At 36.5% G+C, this 8,876-nt stretch overlaps 1 pseudogene; it reads right to left on the bottom strand.

Annotated features, from left to right (window-relative positions):
• Positions 1 to 3,088: 3,088 nt before the first annotated feature.
• LOC129690318 (mitochondrial fission regulator 1-like) lies at positions 3,089 to 4,037 on the bottom strand (annotated as a pseudogene).
• Between the last annotated feature and the right edge of the window lie 4,839 nt (positions 4,038 to 8,876).

Genomic DNA, 8,876 nt, shown 5'->3' with positions numbered 1-8,876 from the left:
ATTTCTAGGAAATCTCACAATACAAGCTAAGGAAGGAGTAAGAACGACCCACAAATGCTGAATCAACAAATTAATAAATCATTTAACCCGGAGCATAGACCATTCATTGCATCAATAGGTCAGTGTCTGTGTCAGCCCAAAGCACCTGTGGTTGTATTCCATCCAAAGGACCCCACATTGTCCTGAATGTCTGTCAACTTAAAGTATGAACAAATGAGCTTCAGGCCTGGTTGGTGTAGGTTTTCCACACCTGGTGTATACAGGTGCTGCTTGGAATTTGAGCTAGGATGCTTCTGAGGTGCCCCAGGAAACCACAGGGCCCCTCCCATCTTAGCATTATGTCTCAGTGGCACACAGCTGAGAAACACTAATGTTGTGGATACTCTGATGGACCATACAGAAGTCACTTTCCCTCTGGAAAACTCGATGTCTTTCCATATTTGACTAACTTATGCAAGACTCCACTGGCAAAGTGAGACTCCACAGCTTTATTTTCTTCAGCTGTTAAAGTTTTAGTTAAAAGATTATGATTCATGAGCAGCGTCATTGCCATGCTATTTGCACTAAAATTCTGATGGGAAAATGTATTAGATACTTTATTAACTTTAATAGATGCGATCAGCCTGTTGAGGCAAACACTACAATGATTCCTGGAATAAAAATTATAGCAATGCCAGTCATAATCTAGGATTAAAATTATTTTTACTTAACCATTCTTTCTGTTCAGGATTAAAGAAATGTACATGAAATACAGAACAGTATTTCTGATCTTTCAACACAGTGTCTGGATGCATAAGAAAGACTTCTATGATCATTTAATATTAGACAGATTAGTAAAATTCTTTTTCTGTAAAAAATTGGGTTGATACTGCTGTTTGCCAAACTCTGAGTTAAGTTTGAACTGATTCAGCAAGGTATCCAGAATTTAGGAATAGGTTTTCAATCTCAGGATAATCAGAAATATCCAATCATATCTGACATTCAGGATATCATGGGACTCAGACTAGCATAGTCCAGAGCAAGGGACCTATCTATGAGCTGTCTGTGATATAAAATAGCTGAGAATAAAAGAACTAAGAGATCTTTCCACCTGGCAGCACACAGGTGCTGTAAAACTAGAAACCAGCCTGACCATCAGTTTCTTACTGAAATGTGACATGACTCCTGTAACACACGTAAATTAGCCTTGCACATTAATATTTTGTCATCAAATCCACAGAGCAAGAGACATGGTCATGCTTCCTTTCCTCTCAGCATAAACCAGAATCTCCTTATCTCCTGTACTGAGAAACAAGTAAGTATCATCATTATCATTTGATATTACCAAATCTCCTTTCATGCCATGCAGGCTCTTTCTATATCTATCTATCTATCTATCTATCTATCTATCTATCTATCTATCTATCTATCTCATTTCAAAAACTTGCTTTATTTTAAAAAGAATCTTTTATATATTGGAATACTAGACACATTCAATACTGTTATAAATTTCTTGGCTCAAAATATGTAGTCAGGTAAATTTTTTGAATCTCAAAAAAATAGCTTTCAAGCCATATAAAACATTTAGAAACAGTGCACACAAACAACATACCATAATTTAAACTGAATGAACTGTGAAAAAATAGCTCCATTTTTGTTAAAATTCAGAATAAATTTTTCAATAATTTAAGATATCTATCTATATTTTCCATCTCTTAATTTTTCTGTGAAGAACCACTATTCTGTAGATTTAAATAATCCAAATATTTATTCATGGTAATAGATTCTGATATTAAAATAGTTCAGTTTTTCAGAAACCTAACAATCCTGAAAACTTATGAAGTACTTTAAATTATAACAAGTCCTTCGAAGACCTAGGAAATAAAGGCAGTTTTCTACTTTCAGTAACACCTAAAGTTTATCTACATAATGCAATTCATTGGCTGACCAATGATAAATAGCATGAAGAAAATTTATTCACCTAAAAGGTAATGTTTTCTTATAAAAATATTTTGACCAATATTTTAAAAATTATATATTCAATTATGGTGACATCACTAGAAGTTTTGTGCTGGCTAGTTTTGTTTCTGCTTGAAACAAGCAGAGTCATTGGAAAGAAAATGAACCTCAATTGAGAAAATGCCTCCATAAGCTCTTTCTGAAAGGCATTCTTTTGTTGTTGTTGTTGTTCTTTTTGTTTTGTTTTTTTTTCAGACAAGGTTTCCTTGTGTAGCCTTGGCTGTCCTGAACTTGCTTTGTATACCAGAGTGGCCCTTAACTCACATCAATCTGCCTGCCTCTGCCTCCCTGAGTGCTGCAATTAAAGGCAAACACCATCGTGCCTGGAAAAAATGTTAACTTAGTATTAAAATCATATTTTTGAGGACACTCATTAAACTGAAAATATGGTGCATTCCGCTTTTACTTAAGAAATGATTCAGTTCAATTATTTGATTTGTTACTACTTGAGAAGTATATTTGCTTCCCAGTATTGGGTACCAATGAGGTTTAAGCAACCTTCCTGGTCCTCACTCCCCTCTAACAGAAAGGACTACAGAGACTCAGCAGTAAACATCTGCTGCTACTCTAGTAAACTCAGCTCCAGGAAAAGAAAAACAGTGAGAACATCTGAAAGTCCTGTTTGAGGCCTTCCCATATCATACTGTTCTCTAATAACTGGGTATACCAGCTGTTCTTTTGCTGAACAGGAAACCCTCAATGAAGAGGAAGAAGAATGCAGTGTCCTCACTGACGCCATTCACTATGAGATTTTACATACTCTGTTATATCCAAATGTGTGCACGTTTCATTTGCACAGATATTAGTGTTAAGAACAAAATGCATGTAGCAAACAAATAGGCTAGAAGATGAACCCTTGCTACCTATTAAAAGCATGCCATCATACATTTGTGCTCAGGAGAGTTCCAGAATGGACCATAAGAGCCAAACCAACTTTTGGTGCTTTCTCTACTTCTCACTCCTCTAATTATCCTAAGAAAGAGACCAATGAATACTCCTGCCAGGAATTTACTAAATACTCATGATTTCTTTTAGCCAAATCAGCTCTGCAGCCAACAGGTGAACCAGGCGTCTCTGAACTCATTGTCCATTAAGAGTTAGGAAAATTTTCAATTAAAGCCTTCATTTTCTTGTAAACTTTAATATATTTGGGCCGAACAGAACCAGCTCTGAGGTGGTATCTAACTCTGTATTTGGAATTCCTTTTTCAACCTCATCATACTGACAAGCAATTTTCTTTTACAGAACCTTTGCTATGATGGCAACAGGGTCAGTAGTATCTACTGGCCTAGTCTTTACAACTTTCTCTGATCTTTTGACTGACTGTACCTTCACACTGGTCCTATCTTTAAGGATCTCTAGTATATTTGGCATGTCAGGCTTTTTTGGGTGGTTAAAAGCAACCCAAACTCTCTCCAGCACTGAGTGTTTGCTTTCTTCCCTGTTTAACCAGATAAAGAGCAGACATACTTTGGTGGATCAGAGGGGGAGAGGGAGTGAAAGGGGATTGTGGGAGTGGAAGAGAAGGTGGTAGTGCTACAATAAAAGATGTGGAAGAATCTAAGCAACCTGCCCCGGGACTCTGTTGCTGCTGCAGGATCACAATCTTGGCAATCTGACCTCGAAGGGCGACAAGCTCCTTCTCAAGTGCAGGAGATCTTCTGCAAGGCCTCCTCACTGGCAAGTGCTGTCCTTGGAAGAGACTTCTCTTGACACAAGTTTGGTGAGGAAATGTGCCTGTTGTGGGGCTTCTCAAGGCAAGGTATGCCATCGTCAAGGGGAGGCTTGGACCTGATATCCTCCTCGAGTCTTTTTGTACTCTTCTCCTGTGGCTACCCATGCAGCATCAGCAAAAGATACCACTACCTCCACTCCTGGGTCGGTGGAATGCCTTTCGGCTGCATGGCTGGTAAGCGGAAACAGAACTCTTGGGTATTGAATCAGGTTCCAATTTTCCTTGCAATACTCAGATATGAATCATATGGTTTTCCAGACCAAAATATCGTCTGCATGCTGACCCCACCTCCATGACACATCATCCTCATCAGGCACCTAGTGCACCACAGCACTGAGATTGTTGAGTCTTCTCAAATTTCAGGTCAGGTCCTTTGGGCATCCATAGTAGTGCAAGGTCTAGAGAGCACACTCTGTGGTATCTCAGCCCTCACTGTCCTCAGCTACTCAGCCTCTTCCGAAGGCTTATTTATTTATTTTATGTAAATGAATCTCAATCTGCATGTATACCTGCATGTCAGAAGAGAGCATCAGATACCAGAAGACATGATTGTGCACCACCATGTGGTTGCTTGGAAGGAATTGAACTAAGGACCTCTAGAAGAGGAGACAGTGCTTTTAACTCCTAAGCCATCTCTCCAGGCCCTGCAGGTTCTCAAATGAGTATGTTAATCATGGGCCACTAACATCACAAAGGACTAATATTTTACATATTTGAAACGGATAAAAAAGTCATTTTCCTTTGATAGAACAGTACATTAGACAAATTAAAAGGGAACTTAGAGAAAAAATTAATAGCAGTTTAGTGCTATCAGTTTAACCCGAATGGGGAAACAAAAGGGATACCTAATAGGTCAACTTCATAGGGATACTAGAGAACCACACAAGATACCTTCTTTTGATCACAATTTTATAGAGGAACTTTAATCCAACACTATGGCTGCACTGGCAAGGGATAACATGCAAAAACTGTGTAGGTCTATGTGATCTGGCTAGAATACAGACGTCCTGAGTACACACCTTTAATCCTAAACAATGTAGGTAAGGTTAGTTTGTAGAAAGAAGAAGTCATGTTTACAAGTAATCTGTAATTGAGAGGCAAGCAAAGTGATGAGTCAGAGAAAGATTTGACAAAATAGAATTTGCTCAACTCTAAGAAGAACAGAGTCAAGAGAGACACCTTAAGAGAGAATAGCATAGAGGAAAGGAGAGAGAAGGCAGTTTTATTGGGAGAGTTTTATAGAGACATGTTAAAGAGAGAACAAGCTAGACAGAGTGAAGACAGAATGAGCCAGAGATGAAAAGGAGCCTTAAGACTGGAAAACATGCTAAAGTTAGCTAGAGGACAAGCAGAACAATTCAGTCAGAATCTGAGAGAAGCCAGTTTGAACCAGTCAGCTTGGGGAGAATTTTGAACCAGAAGAGCTGTCTTGAACCACTCAGCCAGAGTTCAGAAAGAGCTGGAAAGTCTTAGCTTATTCCATGTTAAGCCTCTAAAGAGGACAATAGCTTCAGGCAAGTAAATGCGACTTTTAAATAATTTCAGTTTTATTCTCTGACTGCCCAGCATGCTCTAGGGCATGTGTTTCTCTAAATCTCTAGCATTCAAAGATACATGGACTTAGGAAATTGCATAGAGAACTTTGGGAAAGTTTACCTAACGGTATGCACCTTAGATTTGGGCACACAACATATTTTTTGATATGTCCTTAAAAATATCAAGACCATGTTCTAGAAAAACAAATTCAAAGACTGAATGCAACAGACAAAAAAAAAAACAAAAAAACAAAAACAAAAAAAAAAAACAATGCAAAATTCATGATCAACAAGGGAGTCCTTTGTTTTTGGTTGAAAGATGAAAGCCATAGATCTTTTCCTATATGAAAGACTTTAATCTTTCTCATCAAACCAGTAACATAAAGGAAAGATAATATTTATAAATACATCATTCTAGATAAAAGTTTTAACATATAAGGAAAAACATCAAAATTCCAAAAATAATATATAGTTAACCAAAACTATGTGTATTTTGGGGCTTTTTAAATCTTATTTTATTTAATTTTCTATAAAATAAATTTTCATCACATTATTTACTTCCTCAACTCATATATATTTAACTACATTACCTCTAAATTCTTATGAAGTATTAAACCATCATAATATAGCCTTTTTTAAAATTTAAAATCAAAACAGTGTAATAGAACTAAATAAAATAGGCATTTCTATTACTTGGGAAATCACTTTTTTTCTGTATTCAATGTATAATTCTTTTACTGCCTCTAAGAGCCACTTAAGTCCATAATTGTCTCATTTGGGATCAGCATGATTACCCTTTAAAAGGTTTTCCTTCAAGGTGTCCAAAATGTTCTTCTGCAAAAAGAGCTATTTGCAGCTCTGGGGAAATGTGATGAACCCTCCTTAAGCAGGGAGAGATCGCATCTCAGCTCAGTCCAAAGGCTGCTTACTATGCCAGGCTTTGAGAGATGAGACAATGGAGGAGAGGCGCAATTGAAATGGGAGCTATCATTTCATCTTTCAATTCTTGTGTCTCAGACGTCTTAGACAGAAACTGTTAACTGAAAGTTTATTCCAGGAAGATAAACAATGACATAATTAAAAGATGTCTTTCACCCGTAAATCAGTGATTGATAATAATATTAAAATCAAATTATTCTTTGTAATCTTAAGTATTGCTTTTGTTACTCAGTTAGTGATATTTGAAATGTTAACTACAGCTCTAGGGAAAGTTAATTTAACTTTTTTTCTCAAGGAATTCCAAACAATTATTTTTTTAAAGATGGTTAGTCAACTGTGTTAGTAAATAAAATTAGACAATTATCTTCTGTTTTCATTTATCACTCAAGTTATATATTGATTCTGTGCTATTAACATATATTTTGAAGTATTCTAATATTACACTGAATATGTTTTTAAAACAAAAAAAAATAGCATGTGTTTGCTTTAGCGACAGGAAACTTTGTTTTCTGTACACTTTACAGTGGATGGAATAAATGGTTTATGTGCAAGTGATATCTTTCCGTGTGGCTCAGTTGACACTCATCCCTAATTTTATAGGTGACTATGTGTCACCTATAAATGCTTTTGCAGAAGAGTGATAGGCTAAGGACCTGCCTGACATTACACTTAGAATGAAATCATTTAGACCACAGGCAGATAAAGGAACACCAGAGTAAAGTCCTCATAGACTCTTTTTAGATATTAAAACTACAGATAAATGAGACATCTACTTAAACATTCTGGTTCAGTTAAGCTATTCCAACATACACTTGTCAGAATAGCTACAAGAGACAGCTCACGCTGGTGAGGACGCAGAGCATTTGGCACACTCCTCCATTGTTGGTGGGAATGCTAGCTTACATAGACACTTTGGAAATCAAAGTAATTATGGCACATCTTCAGAAAATTGTGAATGCATCTACCTCAAGACCTTGAGCATATGTCCAAAGGACACTCCATTCCATCACAAGAACACTTGATCAGCTCTGTTTACTCTGAATTTATTCATAATATCTAGAAACTGGAAACAACATCTAGATGATGTCTCCCACCTGAAGAATAGATAAGGAAATGATGATACATGTTTCACGGTACACAGGAATACTATGGAGTATTTTTCAGTTCTTAGAAAGAGAGAGAGAAAAAAGAGAGAGAGAGAACTCATAAAACTTTCACACAAATAGATGACACTTGGAAACGTACTGAGGTAACCCTCTGAGTAAGTTAACCCAAACCCATAAAGACGAATACATTATTACTCACTGATATGTGGACATTAGCTTTTAAGTAAATGGCGCTCAAGCTACAATCAACAGACCCAGAGAGGTTAGGTAAAGAGGAGTGTTCTATGAAAGACACATGGATCTCACTGGAATGAGAAAATAGAATAAATTTTGTGGGTGGACAGGGGCCAGCTTGGGATGGAAGCAGGAAGGACTAAGTGAACATAAACAAGATAGAAAGATAGTATGGGAAAAGGAGGCAGGAATTTAGGGCATATTAGTTGTGGGAACTCAGTACAGTGGGAAATTCCTGTAATATGAGGGTGATTCTTGTGAAAACTCCTAGTAGTGGAACACATAGACTCTAAACTGTCCATCTTGGTAGCCAGGCAAGGGATCTAGTGGTGGGATTGGGCTGCACTCAGTCAACTTGCTGTATGGCCAAGGGGTCGCATGGAGATCCCCAAACAACCCAGGCTGATGCTAGAAGAGACTGTATTATAAGTGAGCACTCTGTCTCTCAACTGCTTGAAATAGAGTAGACTTCCAAAAAAAAATCAATGAAACAGCCTGCTACAGTTTGGGCCGTGGGTTCATAGGTTATGAAAGTAGATAGGACTAATCTGAATGCTTTAGAAGTGGGAAACTGAGTCATGTACTTACTTAAACCTCCTTGAAATAAAAGATTTTATATATATATATATAAACAATGACATAATTAAAAGATGTCTTTCATCCATAAATCAGTAAATATATATATATATATCTTTCATCCGTAAATATATATATATATATATATATATATATATATACCTTCAAAATATAAATTTTATGAACAATGCTTTCCAAAAGTTTCCACTATATTTATTTAAATAAAATTATTGTGTTTTCTACTTTAAAATACATTAGTATGAAATTGGAAATGCATTTCATAACACTTGATTTTATTCCTTTATTATCTCATTTCATGTTTTCATACTTTATGAGTCAGTCCTACTTATTCTTCATGATTTCCAGGGCTTTATTAATACACTATAGCTAGTGTTCTTTTTCAACAAGCAAAATGTTAAATGTAGTTATCAGGAACAATCTTACCCCATTAGGAGCTTAATACCAAGACATAAGAAATATGAGTAGAGTCTTCCAGAGCTCCCCTGTGGAATATTCTTGTCCTGTTCCTTGTCTTCTCCTACCTCCGATATCTATCCTGTTTACCTTTCTGAGTGAGGTTTTAGCCTCTTCCCTAGGATCCTTTTTGTTGTTTAACTTCTTTCGGGCTATAGATTTTAGTATGTTTATCCTATATTATATGGCTAATATCCACTTAAAAGGAAGCATATACCATATGGGTCTTTCTCCTCCTGGATTACACTCAGGATGATTTTTTCTAGATCCCACCATTTG

This window comes from Psammomys obesus, unplaced genomic scaffold (assembly GCF_907164565.1).
Source record: "Psammomys obesus unplaced genomic scaffold, mPsaObe1.curated_primary_1811, whole genome shotgun sequence".
Lineage (NCBI taxonomy): Eukaryota > Metazoa > Chordata > Mammalia > Rodentia > Muridae > Psammomys > Psammomys obesus.
The sequence above is the reverse complement of the archived record's forward strand: the minus strand, read 5'-3'. Positions and strand labels throughout refer to the sequence as shown.